This window comes from Narcine bancroftii, chromosome 8, assembly GCF_036971445.1.
Source record: "Narcine bancroftii isolate sNarBan1 chromosome 8, sNarBan1.hap1, whole genome shotgun sequence".
NCBI classification, from domain to species: Eukaryota; Metazoa; Chordata; class Chondrichthyes; order Torpediniformes; family Narcinidae; genus Narcine; species Narcine bancroftii.
The window spans coordinates 150,489,066-150,505,518 of record NC_091476.1 but is presented as its reverse complement, the minus strand read 5'-3'; the positions used below and the strand labels follow the sequence as shown (position 1 = coordinate 150,505,518).

General features: G+C 43.4%; 1 long non-coding RNA gene across 2 annotated transcripts in view; it reads right to left on the bottom strand.

Annotated features, from left to right (window-relative positions):
* Positions 1–16,453, bottom strand: part of LOC138741892 (uncharacterized) — a 212,582-nt gene that overhangs the window by 181,622 nt on the left and 14,507 nt on the right. The window contains exon 2 of one of the 2 annotated variants that reach the window (XR_011343852.1): positions 5,543–5,677. The exons of the other annotated variant lie outside the window; for it this stretch is intronic. This is a non-coding gene — a long non-coding RNA (uncharacterized lncRNA). The remainder of the gene's footprint in view (positions 1–5,542; positions 5,678–16,453) is intronic. 2 annotated transcript variants of the gene reach the window in all.

The window sequence follows — 16,453 nt, the reverse complement described above, 5'->3', positions numbered from 1 at the left end:
AGAGGTATGGAGGCCTATGGACTGGGAGCAGGTCCGTGGGACAAGGCAAAAAAAATGGTTTGGCACAGACTAGAAGGGCCAAAGAGGCTGTTTCTGTGCTGTAATGTTGTATGGTTCTATGGTTCTAACTCATGACCTGTTGTGGACATTCAACAAATCTTCACTTGTCAGGAAGGTGCATCAGTTACTGCACTTCCTGAGAAGACTGAAACAGGCGAGGCCACCATTATGTCAATCTTCTATAGGAGTTCTTTCAAGAGCATCCTGCCTGGTTTCATACAATGTGGTACAGTTGGTGCAGAGAAATAGATCAGAGGTCAATCCACAGGACCATAAGAGTGGCAGAAAAGATCACTGTAGTCTCCCTCTCTCCCAGCGACGTGATCTAATAGCATCATTGTCTGAAGAGGGTGTGCAAAACCAATGAGGAGCCCTTCCACCCTGTACATATCATCTTTCAGTTGCTCCTATTGGGAAAGAGATACAGGAGTATCAGAGCCAGCACCACCAGGCTGAGGAATGGCCTCTTCCCATGAGAATGCTGAACTACTAAAGGAAATGGTCACACTAACCATCTGAGCCTCTCATTAGTACAAAACAATAGTTATTTATTTATTTTTATAGATAAAATACTTGTCCTGCATATGTATTATTTTGTCTTTATATGTGCTATGTCTGGGTGTGTGTCTGCATGCTTTGCACTAAGGAGTGGAGAATGCTGTTTCATCGGGTTGTACTTGTACAATCAGCTGATGATTTGAGCAATCCATCACACTTCTCTTCCCAGTTCTTCAGAACTCTGCTCTCAAACCCAGAACTTCCACTTGGAGGTTTGGTTCAGCATCTTGTCTATTTATATCCCACAGCACTTCACAGGTGCTGAACTGAAGGAGAAATGAGGGAAGATGACTAAAATGGTGGAAGGACAAGCAGACGCAGAAGAATTTCAAAGAGAGAGATGGGGAGGGGTTAGAGACAGAATTCCAGGAATACTTCCTTACCCATTGGAGCGATGGCTGGGTCTCACCCACTGTTCCCTGCTATTTCACCATGTACCGCAATAGTTGACCAGGCGTAGGGGCTCCCGTACACTGAAGGAAACCACCAAACTGATACTTGTGAACAGATAGTGAAAGTGTGTCCCTTCTGGAGAGCCAAACATTTTGTAGTTAGTATAAGGAGAACAGTAACAGGTACACCTGAAAAATCCTCACTAAAATTACTGCAGCTTCTCAGTTGTCCAGCTTGTCATCACTCTCTTTTATGACATGAAAATGCTTAGGTTCTGTTATTTTATACAACAATCAATTAGAATATCAACTTATATCCCACAATATCCAAGCATTCAAATCCAAGCATTCAAAATCTCAAGTAAAGTGACTTTGAACCATCCCTTACAACTACATCAGCACTTCCTACGTTTAAGCTACAGCCATGGTGGGGGTGGGGGGGGAGGGTAAGCAGTCCATAAAGAAGGTACATCAGTGGTTCAGCCCACAAGTTCAAGTTCATTATTGCACAAGTAAAATCCGATAAAACAGCACTCATCAATTGGCGGGTTTAACTGAGAGCTGCCACTACCTCAGTTGTTACAGTCCCCACCAAGGAGAAGCTTTGTAGTGGACCGAACAGGATAGGAAACCACAGCAGTAGACCATGATTCATCTCCAGTCTCAGCAGCCAAGCCTTCCAGCAGACTGCGAATTGGGTAGCGGGACCACAATTCGCCAAGGTGCCAATGGCAAACAGGGCTACAGAATAGGCAAGTGCTCAGGGAGTTTAGAATCAGGGGTCAAGGAGGGTGACTTGGATGCCTGGAGCTGAGGTTCACTGTTGGACTGGACAGGAGTCTGTGCAGCCACAGAAGTTAATGGAGTGCAGGATGCGGCATCGTCGAAGGAGATAAGATCTACAGGCACTTGGAGATGCTGAAAGACTTCTCTTTCTTGTCTTGATTGTGGCAATGCATGTCTTTGCACTCCTTCTCAGGACAAACAAAAGAAAAAAAAAACCTTTATTGCATATTTCTTGAGCCAGAACAATAATGGAATCTTGAATCTAATGCATCTCATCAATGGAAGGCAAAAATGCATTCTGTGAGATTGATGTAAATCCTGTCAAAGCCACTTTGGCTCCCAAGGACCAAATGCACCAAATTTGAACTGGTTGCCAATTGTGAAAGGATACTATACAAAAAGGGTGATGCTGATATGTGAAGTAATAAAGCTCAACAGCCATGGAAACTGTAAATCTTGCAAATGATATTTGCAAAAATTCTGCACGTAAAATGTCACTCCTTTTTCATTTTTCACTCACATTATCATCAGGTTAAAATTAATCAAGTCTTGAGAGTAGCAACTTGATCTGTATATGTCCACAGAGTTTGTGACCTTTGAACAATTTGAAAGACATGCTTAATGCCTCATCCAGTTTTGGGTCAGGGTAAGGCCATGTTCTCCCAGTGTGACATTCCGTCAGAATAGATTACACTTTCAGATCGTGAAATGAGGTGAGAGCTCGTTAGAACCCTCTCACACACACACACACTCACACACACACACACACACACACACACACACACACACACACACACACACACACACACACACACACACACACACACACACACACACACACACACACAAAATGTTGATTTAATTTCGTGGAGAGAAACAGAGCCAATATGGAGGACTTACAGTTGGAAAGGCCAGTTCTTTTACAGCCAAAGAACATGAGTCAGAACAGATTCTGATTCAGATTTAAAGCAGAGTACATACATGACATCACATACAACCCTGAGATTCTTTTTCCCACGGGCGAGGAAAAATTACCACTTATTGGCTGTGAGGGAAAAAATGACTCAACGCACACGTGTAAACAAATAAAGAAAATGTAAACAAACTGCAATACAGTAAGAAAAAAAATCAATAAGGTTCAAAAGTAAGAATCCTTTAAAAAGTCCCTGATTGAATTTATTGTTGGAGTCTGATGGTGGAAGGGCAGCAGCTGCTCCAAATCTGGTGCACTTGTGGCACCGGAAGTTTATAGAATTCGATAATGAATATGCCTTGACAGAAGATGAGGTGCTGTCCTTATTTTCACTTTGGGCATTGTTATAACAGTGCAGGAGATAAGTCAGAGTGGAAATTGTGCCGAGAAGAAAACTGGCAAGCAATTGATAGTACGGGCACTCCTCTGCAAAGGTGCCTCACCCACTCTGTCTGCCTTCTCCAACGTAGAAGCAATCACATTTGAACTAACCGCATACAGCGCCATAGATTGGAAAGTGCTCTTTGAAGGAGGGAAGGGAGAAGATAACGGAATGATGGCTTGAGAAAAGGAGAGAGCTGTGGAGACCGAAGAGCTCAGAATGATGTAACTCTCTTGGAGAAGAGAGTACAACAACCAGTGATTGAACAGCGATCAAGCGATCCATTCTGAGCATGAATGAATATCCTGGAGAGGTATATGGCTGGTAGAAGTTTGCTAGACTGCAAGGCGTAAAGATCTGAAGAAATAGGGATTTATTGCTTGCCAAGGAGCCAAAGCAACACAGGTATGATGAGTGAAATGGGCTCAGCATGGGTCAGGACTGTAGCTTTTCTCAGTTAATTGACTTCAAAAGTTTTTGTACAATGATTATGACTGGCCAATCTACATTCAAATCAAAGACAAACGGTTCCTGACTAATGCAGTTAATAAAGTTATTTAAACTTGACAGACTGACAGAATTCAGCTAGACTAATTGCAAAAGCAGCTGTAAAGTTGGTTGGAAAAAAATGATTTAAAATAAAGGAACAGTGGGAAAAGTAAGCAGGCAAAAGTGTTTCTGCTGGTGGTGAATTATGAAACAAACAGGTTGATCTGGAATTATCACAAAAATTTATCCAGAATTTTACTATGCAAATGTTATTGGAAAGTGAAAAAAATTGCTAATGCTGGAAATGTGAAAAAAATAAATAATTTATATTCATCAGCCACGCAGGCAACATGGGTGGTGGTCAATCATCAATGAATAATTCTAATGTAGAAATGGTTCGTCAACGTTTCGGGGTAGAACCCTTATCAAGGCTTGACATTAACTGACCATTTCTATTCTTGGATGCTGTCTGACCTGCTGAGTTGGGACTCGCTGGGACTTAACACCTCTCTCTGTAACTGGATTCTGGTCTTCCTAACGAAAACACCGCAGACTGCCCCGATTGGCAGCAGAATGTCAAAAACCATCATGTCAGCTCCTGTTCATGCCAGACCCAGCTCCAACTGAGTCATCAAATTTGCAGATGACACGACAGTAGTTGGCTTCATCGGCAACAATGAGTCGCACCACAGAGCAGAGGTGGAAAATCTCATGAAATGGTGTGAGAAACAACCGAGTCTCAACAACGACAAAATGAAGGAGATGATTGTAGACTGGAGGACCAGGGGTGACCACCCTCTACCACACATTAATAGCTCAGTAGTGGAGAGAGTAGAAAACACCAAGTTCCTCAGAGACCACTTAAGAAATGACCTATCCTGGACTCAAAACATCTCCTCACTTGTCAGGAAGGTGCAACAGTGACTGCACTTCCTAAGAAAATAGAGGCATCCAAGGCTATTGGCCACCATCTTGCCTACTTTCTACTCTATTGAGAGCGTCCTGGCCGGCTGCATCAGATTGCAGTACAATTACAGTAGTGCATTTGATTGAAGGTCAATCCACAGGACCATAAGAGAAGATCACTGGGGTCTCCTTCCCCACCTCCACCCCCTCATTCAGCATGATCATTGGAATCATTGTAAAAAGAGGGCATGCAAAATTAGTGAGGGCCCCTACCACCCCACACATGGCATCTTCCAGCTACTCCCATCAGCAAAGAGATACAGAAGTATCAAAGCCAGAACAACCCAGGTTAAGGAACAGCTTCTTCCCATAAACAGTGAGATTACCAAATGACTGATGAACTGCATATAAAAACTCTCCGTGACTCTACTATTTATTTCACCAATAATATTTATTTATTTTAATATATGTCCATACGTACTATGCATAAGTATCATTTGTCTGGATGTGTGTTTGCAGTGTGTTGCACCAAGGACCGGAGAACGCTATTTCCTCAGGTTGAACTTGTACAATTGGATGATAATAAACTTAAACCTGAGTTTTTCTGGCAATTCTTTGCCTGCTCGAAGATTCCAGCATCTACAGCTTTTGCGTTTCTCGCCAATTCCAATCTGTTGTGTATTGCCATAACAACACTGCAAGGACATCACAGATCAGTTGGCTCAACTGAATTAATGAATAGTCAACCACTGACCATTCTGATAATCAGTTCCCTTGACTCCAATAAAAAGGTAAATTTTGATAGCCCATATGGAAAATTTGAAGAAATATTAGTCTGCAGATGCTGGAATATAGAACAAGGAACAAACTACTGGAATAAAAACACAAACCTGGGGAAACTCAGCAGGTCATAGAGTGTATTTTATCAAATAAAGATAAAGATACATGACACTTCATCGAGGGTCCAAGCCCAAAACATTGGTTATGAATCTTTACCTTTGCTGTCCAAAGTCTACTGTTTGGCCTGTCGAGTTTCTCCAGCACTGTGTTTTTACTTCAATCACGGTCACTGTAGACTTTCATTTTTTACTCCTCTGAAACTGCTAGAAGAACTCTGTGGCCAGGCAGTATCTGTGGAGGTCAAAGGACAATTGATGTTTCCGGTTTAAACCCTGCATTGGAAAAATTTGAAGTGCCAGGTTAGCAGGCTGGCTCATTCTTTTACCGCGCTCCAGGAGAGCAAGACTAATCACATTGTTACAGCTTTCAAAAGAACAGGCCAATGCTTTAAACACATTATGCAAGACAAAACCTGAACTAGGAAGTTCTCTCCCCATCCTGCTCATCCCCATACCACCCCTCCCCTAACTCCCAGAAGTTTGAATTGTAAAACTGGTTTTGAACTGGGTACAGGAGCTCACAAAAGGTGTGAAAAGCATTCAGGAAACAGAGATATGCAAATATCATAAAGATGGAAATCACCAGATTTTTACCTCCCACAAGTGCACGAGAAATTATATTTAGAATAAAATGTGGTCATTCTTTGCTCTCCTGTGGCATTTATTTATTTGTTTAAACATAACCTCCGCCTTCTGAAGGATTCGACTTTTGCCAGGAGAAAAACTCTTAAATTAATTCTCTGCCCAGCAAACATGCCCTTTGTTTCCAGCAACTGCAAAGGCAATCGCTGCTGAAAATCTTATCCTTGCTTTCAGTTCTCTGCGTGACCGTGATCTGGATGATCCCTACAAATTTCTGGGAAAGGAGTCCCATCCTTCAATGCAAGACTCATGATAACCCCATCGCCCCACTCCCTCACTTCCACCAATTCATAGCAGCCATGACTTCACCTATCCAGGCCGCAAATCCCTTGTTTCCTTCTTCCTCATCTTTCCCTTTCTTTATCTTTTCACCCTATGAATATATCCTGATGCCTCCTCAGGATCAATTTCTTTCCTGCGGTGTATTTGATCATCTTCAGAGACGTGCTCTATAAAATGGACACAAAGCTGAATCAATTAATCAATCATCAAACACACACAACCAGAATCATCACTGCAAAGTGACCTGGACCAGAAGCATAGACATCCTAAACTCAACGAAAGCTCCCTTACTTTTGTCCCTTGACCAAAGTATCTTCTGTCAGCACAGGTCAAATATCAAACGTGGTTCATTCCAGGCCTGTTTGATTCAGCAGCTCGACAAACAAACTTAATGAGCCCTCTATAACTTTCCAATGTCCATCTTCGATCAACAATTTATGAGCTATTTACACAGTGATATGTTTCATTATTATACGTGAGTTTCAAATAATGTCATTGATTGGTATTAGCTGTGTGATAACTTCAAGCTGACCATTCAGTCTGCCTGTTAAATTTGGTGTGCCCAGGCAGATAGGTCGCCTATGAAAGCAACTCATTTTGCCTCTGGCCCTGGAGTAATTGGACCACATGAATGAGTGGCAAAGAGCAGGTGATATGAATTCTAGTTTCATTTCCTGCTCTGTTCCCTTCAGCGTGTCTCAAAAAGTGTCAGGGTCACCGAGGATTTACAAAACAGAAGCAGATCACTTGGTCCAACTGGCCAGTGAATGTGCTTCATAGAACTCTTGTTCGAAACCCATCAGCATATCCTTATCCTAAACCCCCCTCTCCCTTGTACGTTCTTCTGGCTGAATTCAAGTTTGTTGTCACGTGAACTGAGCCACAATGAGAAAGTTCCTTTGGCAAATGTATGGCTAGTCAGCTCATAGATGGTACACCAGTAAAAGCACAGTACAAAGTGCAGAGTTACAGAACAAATGCAACGAGTCTGAGGTTCGATCAAGAGTCTGATGATGAGGGGGAAAAGAATTGAATTGGAATCTGGCGATACATGATCTCATGCTTGTGAATTGCCCATCTGACAGCAGAAGGGAGTAAAGAGGGTGGTCGGGGTGGAATGAGTCTTTTATTTTGTTGGCCTGCTTTTCTGAGGTAGCAGGAGTTAATGGAGGGAAGGGGGTTTGGGCTGCATTCACAAACCCTCCGCACTTTCGTGTGGACTTGGGAAGAGCAGCTGCTATACTACCCGGTGATGCATCCCAGCGGGATCATTTCAACGAATTCTGCTCCCTTTCTGGAGGCAGTGATTCTCAACAGTCAGAGCAAAGAAGAACGAGCTGCACAGTTTCCTTCCAAGGCTTAGACTAGGGGAAAGGACAGTGAAGGATTCTACATCCAACCAGACACTTCTACTTGAGCAATCCCCCATCTCCCACTCCGCTGATTCAACCAACTCAGTGGTTCTCAGATCAAAAGTCTGCATATTTCATTTGTTTTCCCGTCATCTGTTTTGTGAATTCTTCGTGCAGGTGGAGAACATAAAGCACACAAAATTTTGCTCAACACATCTTTCAGGTTTTACGGGAAAATTGAATAATTGATCAGGTTTACAGCCAAACATTAATAGCAAACAGGCACTGGCTGCAAAATATCCTTTAGCAGATCTGGCTAGAAAAGGTGGATGTGTAAATGAGCCTTGACAAATGGCTGTTTTCAGATGATACACATTGGGAAACTAAAGCAGGAAAGAGAAAAAGTGTGGATATACATCAGTGACACGGTGCAAAGCATACAGGAGGAAATTTGAAATTTGGCCAGTCAAAAAGGAAATCACACCATTCTTGGTAAGATCCAAGTCCAAGTCAAGTCAAGTTTATTGTCATCAGATTGCACAAGTATAACCAGACGAAACAACATTCTCCGGTCCTCAGTGCAAAACACATGGACACACAACCAGACTAACACACATATAGACAAACCATACTGTATGTAGCATTCATGTACACAATAATTTTTTTAAAATTGTAATATGTGAGTCTCAGATGGTTCGTGTGAGCAGTTCGTTTGGTTGTCCAGCATTCTCACTGCCTGTGGGAATGGGTAATTTCTTAGCCTAGTGGTGCTGGCCCTGATACTTCTGTATCTCTATGCCAAAGCTGTAAGATGCTGTGTGCAGAGTGGAAGGTGATTTTGCGTGCCCTCTTCAAATAATAATTTCAATAGATCACATCAATAGTGGGAAGGGAGACTCCAGTGATCCTCTCTGCTGCTCTTCTGATCCTGTGGATTGATCTCTGATCCATTTCTCTGCAGCAACTGTCACACACTGTGATGAAGCCAGCCAGGACTGTCTCAATGAAGCTCCTGTAGAAGACTGACATAGTGTCAAGGATCATTCCTAGTCTTCCAGAAGTCCATGATCTTGTCCATGTTGAGACTCAGGTTGACTTTCATGAGATTTTCCACCTCTTCTCTGTGGTGCGACTCATTGTTGGTGCTGATGAGGCCGACGACTGTTGTGTCATCTGCAAACTTGATGACACTGTAGGAGCAGGATCTGGTGATGCAGTCGTGGGTCAGTAGTGTGAACAGAAGCGGGCTGAGCACACAGCCCTGAGGTGCGCCAGTGCACAGAGTGATGGTGTTCAATATTCTGTTACCAACCTGGACAGCCTTTGGTCTTTCTGTTAGATAGTCCAGAAAGGGGTGTTGAGTCCAAGAGAGGACAGTTTCTCCATCCTCAGGGGAATGATCATATAAATGCCAAGCTGAAGTCGATGAAGAGCACCCTAGCATATCAAGCTCTCCTGTCGTGTACAGTGGTAAGATAATTACCAGGAGATTCATTCTTTGGCTGCAACATCCCATTAGTCTGTCAAGGATGGAAAGAGACCTAATGCCTCTTGAGTGCATAAAATGTCTCTAGTTCCATGAAGACATTGCTCCTTGATACCCAAGATTCGGGCCATACCTCCAAGTCAAAAGCCTTGCAGTAGTTGGGAAGGGCTGCACTGTTGGAAGTGCCACCTCTAGGGTGAGACACGAGTCCAAGGTTCTGTTGACCCCCTCTGACAAATGTGAGAAGCAATATCGCACTATTGTGAGAGCATCCACCGACTCATTTCACAGTATCCTGGCTGACAGTTATCTTTCAATCAACATGCTATAAATAATACTCTATAAAACCCAACACCCAACCCCAACCAACCAATTTTCCCTTGCAACCGCTGCAATCGTGTCTGCCTGTCCCGCATCGGACTTGTCAGCCACAAACGAGCCTGCAGCTGACGTGGACTTTTTACCCCCTCCATAAATCTTCGTCCGCGAAGCCAAGCCAAAGAAAGATAACATAATTATGTCACGATCAGACAGTGGCCTGTGAGATTTTATTGAACAGTAATGTTAATATATGCCTAGTTTTACAATAACGACTGCATCTCAGAAGCACTTGTTCAATTGTAAAGATTGTTTTTGCCTCCTGGGGTTGTGAGAGATGTATATTTGAAATTATTCTTTCTCTTTGAAGGGACTTGTGAAGTTATATGGTGGTGGAAGTTTACAACTGGGTCATTACCTTAGATTTAGAATTCGTCCTTCAGGAAACAATTGCTCATGCACAAGTGGAAGAAATACAGAGTTCCCTCCAAAAGCTGTGAGCCCAGGGGCGAATAGAAGATTATGTAACTCAGGTACAAATGAACTCTAATCGCACAACTGCTTTATCAGGCTCAGGTTGCAAAGAGCAAAGTAGTGAAGGAAATGCTACTCATCGGCATGGTTAGCACCGTGGTAAGCGCAACGCTATTACAGGGCCAGCAACCTGGGTTCGAATCCGGCACTGTCTGTAAGGAGTTTGTACATTCTCTCCATGTCTGCATGGGTTTTCTCCTGGTGCTCCAGTTTCCTCCCACCCTTCAAAAAACACACATTGTTTGACGGGTTTAATGTATCTTATTTTCTGAACTTTAAATAAATGGGAGGGGAGGTAGGGAGGGAGGGAGGGGAGGAGGGAAGGGGGGGAGAAAATGACACAGTGTCATTGATCTATATGGTTTATCTTGATCTATATGGTTTATAGTGTGAAAAATAAAAAATTTTAAAAAAAACACACGGGAATGGGAGGTTAAATGGGTGTATCGGTATACCCCGCTTTACAAAAGTAGAGAGTTCCTATGAAACTTTTCGTAAGCCGAAGTGGCACAAAGTGAACCCATTCACTAACATTGCAGGCTATTTTCATCAAAGTAAAAACCCATTTAAGTTTCTTTCGTATACCGAACAGAGGTTTCTTCAAAAAAGCAAATTTGTGTAAAGCGAGTATTCAGAAAACGGGGTTTACCTGTATTTGGGCGGCATGAGCTCATGGGCTGAAAGGGCCTGTTACAGCGCTGTAGTTCTAAAAAAAAATTGGCTTTACATGATAACATGGCAATGACTCATTATCATTGCCCCTCCTTGTAGTGAGGCATGCAGCAGCCAATTTTAGCACAGCACTCACCTACAAACACTAAAGTCTCTTTGTCTGATGCTCATTGAGGAATAAATATTCCACTGGGATAAGCCCTCTCCTCTTCTTCAAAATTTGCCTGACTGGAACGGTGGACCAGACTTTGGTGTGAAGCTGTCTCCAGGTGTCTCGCTCCATCGGTATCATACTGGAGAGGCCATTTGTGATGCAGTTCCTGCGAGCCCAATCCTATGACAGGGGTGAGAATCATCCACCATCTCTACCCCAACTCCAAATCTCACGAGCTGTTACTTTCTGCCTCACCATTTGTTCCAGCTGCCTTCTGAAGCTTGACAGATCACCAAAGTACGACATAAAATTAGTTTTTGACAGTACCTGGAAAATTCACGAATCCTCTGCACAATTCAATCTCTGGAAACAATACTCCCTGTATTATTTACTTCCAGTGTTTGATAACTGCCTTGCCATCCTAATGATAATTTCTGGTATTAGCAGACATTCTTTGACTCATGAAAGGGGTATCTTGGAAAATATTTGTTCAGCAAAGTTTCATGAATCAAACAGATGGACAAAAGACATCCTGAGAATTTAAGTGCAATGTCTTCCCAAACACCATGAGTGGTGCACTATTCACTATAGTAACATTGCCTCTGTCTACCATTGACACAAACCTCAGAATCAGTAGCCTGTCGCCTTGAAGGGTAGAAGAATGAGGGGAGATTTGTTATTTATTCCCTGGAGGGTAGAAGAACGAGGAGAGATTTCATATTTATTCCCTGGAGGGTAGAGGAACGAGGGGAGAATTGATATTTATTCCCTGGAGGGTAGAAGAATGAGGGGAGATTTGATATTTATTCCTTGGAGGGTAGAGGAACGAGGGGAGAATTGATATTTATTCCCTGGAAGGTAGAAGAACGAGGGGAGATTTGATATTTATTCCTTGGAGGGTAGAAGAACGAGGGGAGTATTGATATTTATTCCCCCAGAGGGTAGATGAATGAGGGGAGATTTGATATTTATTCCCTGGAGGGTAGAAGAACGAGGAGAGATTTGATATTTATTCCCTGGAGGGTAGAAGAACGAGGGGAGAATTGATATTTATTCCCTGGAGGGTAGAAGAACGAGGGGAGCATTGATATTTATTCCCTGGAAGGTAGAAGAACGAGGGGAGATTTGATATTTATTCCCTGGAAGGTAGAAGAACGAGGGGAGATTTGATATTTATTCCTTGGAGGGTAGAAGAACGAGGGGAGTATTGATATTTATTCCCCCAGAGGGTAGATGAATGAGGGGAGAATTGATATTTATTCCCCCAGAGGGTAGATGAACAAGGGGAGATTTGATATTTAGGACTTTCTACCCCTGGAGGGTAGAAAAACGAGGAAATTATTGTGTGGGGTATTGTTAACACAGCAAAGCATTGGCATCACAAAGCACTATCAAACAACATTTTACACTGTGGCACAACTGCCAAGTGCTATAAAGTTATGCCAAGTAAGGTTTTGTGATGGAATGAAAATGTGGTTCAATGCCCATCTCCAATGCAACCCCAAAAATGTGAACATTCTAATTCAGCTTCTGACATTTGCCAGGGAGAGTATCAGTGGGGAGGGACTGGATCAATCACAATGGGGACCAAAAACCGCGGCGGACATTTCTACCCAGTCAGAATGAACTGACAAGCAGTCTGGCTGTTTATACGGAGAGGAAAAGTTAAGTGAGGAGGCGTCAATGTCCAAGGCCATTGGTGCATGGGGAACAGAAGGGAGCAACAACACACCAGAAATGCAGTGTTGATCTTGGCCACAGACATTGAGGTAGGCGAGTGGGGGGGTGGATGGTGGTGAGTGCAAAGACTGAATGGTGTCAGGGCAGAGTAAGTAAAAATGACAGTCGAAAGAAGTGGCAGCAACAAAGCTGCAGCTTACAAGAGAGCTAAAAAACGAGCAGTTGGAAATGTGCAACAAGGGTTAAATTAAGGACAGGTTTCCTAGGCAATGAAAGCATTGCCCTGAATTCACAATTTCAAGGAGTAATCTAATTAATGTGTGTTAGTTGATTATCATGGACAGCGTGCTGAAGAAACAGAAGCAGGAGCCAGTGACTGAGCCCCTGAAGCCGGCTCCACAGATGGATGAAAATTACTTCCTCACGTGCAGGGAGGGCTGGGGGAGGAAAGCTCCGAGTGACGAGGCGTAATCATCAAATCAGAGCGAGGAGATACAATGTTATACCAGGATGCACCTCTTTGTATGTAGATCTGGAACATTCTCTCCCTCAGATCTGTTCAGTCTGTTATTAATGGGGGAGGGGGGGGGGAGATTAATCAATTCTATACTCAAAAATTTGTCATTCAGTTAGGGTTACATGAAGTACAATGACAAAATAGATAGTGAATGTGCTGGGGTTACGGGGTCGAATGACTGTCCCCTATTCCTAGATGGTATTCCCTCATCTATCCACTCATGCATGGCTGAGTATAATTCATGGCTATACCTGAAACATGAGCGCAATGTCCCAGCTTTCATCACGCTGTCTGCAAAATACCAGCATCCGGGGCTCGAATCCAGCGCTGCCTGTAAGCAATTTGTATGTTCTCCCAATGTCTGCATGGATTTCCTCCAGATGCTCCAGTTACCTCCCACCCTTCAACATGTACCAGGGTTGTAGGTCCATTGGGTGCGAATAGGTGGTATGGGCTCATGGGCCTGAAATGCCCATTACCATGCAGGATGTCTAAAAGAATTCCTGGAATACTAAGGAGTTATGAAATGATGATCATCATTTTAAAGCTTCACTGAGAACAATTATAACTTGTGCACTTCCTCATAACAGAACCAACCGTGATATTTAATTCAGAACTTGGTGTCGGTTGATCTACTGTTTGAAATGACAAGATTGCAGCAAGGTCGCAAGTTATCGTCACCTCCTTCAGTGCAAAGATTTTGGGCTTTCCAGAGAAAACAAACACCCACTCTGAGGCATCTTGACTTTGAATTGCAACTACTTGGAAATGATCGCAAATGACCCATGCATCTTTCTCATTACCAGTAACTTCATCAGTGAAGCTTGTGCATTTTCCAGTGAATGATGCCAGTGAAATGGTTTCACAAGGGGCAGTCATTCCTGCTTGAGACGCACAGGAGACTGCAGAGGTTGGAATTTAGAGCAACAACCAATCCACTGGAGGAACTCGGTGGGTCATGCAGCATCAGTGGGAGAATAAGACTGGTCAACCTTTTGGCCAGATCCCTTCAAGTGATTTCTGGTCCTTGGAGCCCAGAAGCGATGACTGGGCTATGCTCATCAAGATGGTTGGAGTGGTTCACTCCTGTGGTTCAGTCAGTGAAATATACAGTACAAGGTGAGGACACTCTGCCCATCATGTCTGTGCCAGGTCCTTGAAAATGTTGTCCATTTCATTGCTCTAAACCTGTCCAATACTCTCCTCCGATCATTTGTACTGTATCTGGTTCCACCACCAATTCAAACCATGCAGTCCAGTAATAGCTACTTGCTCTACAAAGCATTCCTCTTTCTCCAGTTACCCCAGTGTTGTATTTCTTCACCTGTGTCTGGAGAAACAATTCCTTATATATTTGGAGTTAAACAAGAGTGTCTACAGATGCTGGGGTTGAGTACAATACTCAAACATGCTGGAGAAACTCAGCAGGTCATGCAGTGTTCATTGGAAATAAAGGGTAACCAATGTTTCAGGCTATACCTGACAAAGGGCTCAAGGCCAAAATCTTGGTTACCCATTAGGTCCTATGGATGCTGCATCTCCAGCATTTTTCCTTATTTACTCAATCAACTCTACAGGAACATTTCCTTATTTACCCTATTAAACTACTTCTTTACCTTCTTTGACCGTAAATGGCATTCATGACCTCAGTTGGGGAAGAGGCAAAGAAAGCTAAAACCGGACAAACGTCCTTTTCTTGATTTTTGGAAGATCAATGGCCCTTTCCGAAAATAATATACATACTGACGTGGACTGAAAAAGGAATCACGCTGGGCACTGATCTTGCCTCCAAATGACATGGTAGCAGGGACTGTGTTGGAAACGTTCATTCCTTCAATTGAAGAGGAAACTGCAGACATTGGAGTTCTGAAAGAGAAACAGGAATTGCTGGACGTGCTTGGCAGGTCAAGCTGCTGAACCAAGGAGAGCAAGAGACTTGACGTTTCGGGTTCATGTCCTACTTCAGAACTGAAAAAATGAGAAGATGAAGGTGCTGAGTTGAAGAAAGGGACAGAGAGAAGAGAGTCTCTCCGCAGCTCTTCACCAGCATCTTCCTCCGCTCTTTTCTCTTTTTTCCCCTTGATGTCACCTCCATCCTACTTCGGTCTTGATAAAGAACTCGACAAAAACATCAACCAACCGTTTCTACCCACGGACGCTGACTGGCCCCTTGAGTCCCTCTAGCATCTCATTGCTTGCTCAAGATTCCAGCATCTGCAGTGTTTGTGTTACTTCGAAGAGGGAGAACGTCTGTGACAGGGTGCAGACCACAGTTTTCATGGGGACAATCTTAAGGAAAAGCTCCAGCTGGAGACAAAAAAAAAAGATCAAGTTGAAAGAGAGGAATATAGCCACACCTGTGGAGACAAAAAAAAGGTGGCTATTTGGAATTTTAAAATTCAGTATCAAGTCCCAAGGTTGCAAAAGGCCAGACTGAAAATGTGGTTTTGTCCTTGAGTTTATATTGGGCAGATCTGGAGCGATCTGAGAAGCTGAAGACAGAAAGCTCAGTCAGAGTGATGCGGAAAATCAGAAGTGACAGATGTCTGGAAGCTCATGCCCACTCCTGCAGCCTGAATGGAGGCAACCACAAAGCAATCAACCTATTTGAGTTTGGAGTCTCTATTGCAAAGGAGTCCACAGTATGAGCATCGGATGCAATGGACCGAAGTAGGGAAATCGGTAGAGATTAGGAACTAAAGACACATCAAAATGCTGGAGAGTGGGTCTTTTCAGCATCCATAGGAGGCCAAGGTATATTGCCGACGTCCTGAGCCCTTGTTCAAGGAATAAGCAGAATGAGGCAGAAGCAGGAAGTCTCAGAATTCAGACAATGCTGGCTAGGGAAGGAATCCAGACCAACAATAGATGTTAATTGGACATGATAAGGGATAAGGTAAGAATTCATCATGTTTGTGCTAATGGAGACAGAAGGGAGAGACAGAGCTTGGGGAGGAGGGGGTGCGACAGGGGAAAAAGTGAGGATGGTCTGGGGTTTAACAAAAGTCGATAAGTTATAAGTCGATATTAATGCCATCCGGTTGGAGGGTGCCCAGTCAAAAGATGAAGTGTTGTCCCTCCAATTTTCAGGTGGACAGAAATGTTAGAAAGGGAATAGGACAGGGAATTGAAAAGGGTGGCCACTAGGAGATCCACACTATTGTGGTGGACAGAGCTGAGGTGCTCCACAAAGCAATCTCCCAATCTGCGACCAAGCTCTCCAATGCAGATGAGACCACAACGAGAGCACCCAGCAGATGACCCCTGCAGATTCACAAGTGAAATGTTGCTTCACTTGGAAGGATTGTTTTGGGCCCCGAACGGTGATGAGGGAGGAGGTGTGGGCACAAGTGGAGCATCTCCTGTGGTCA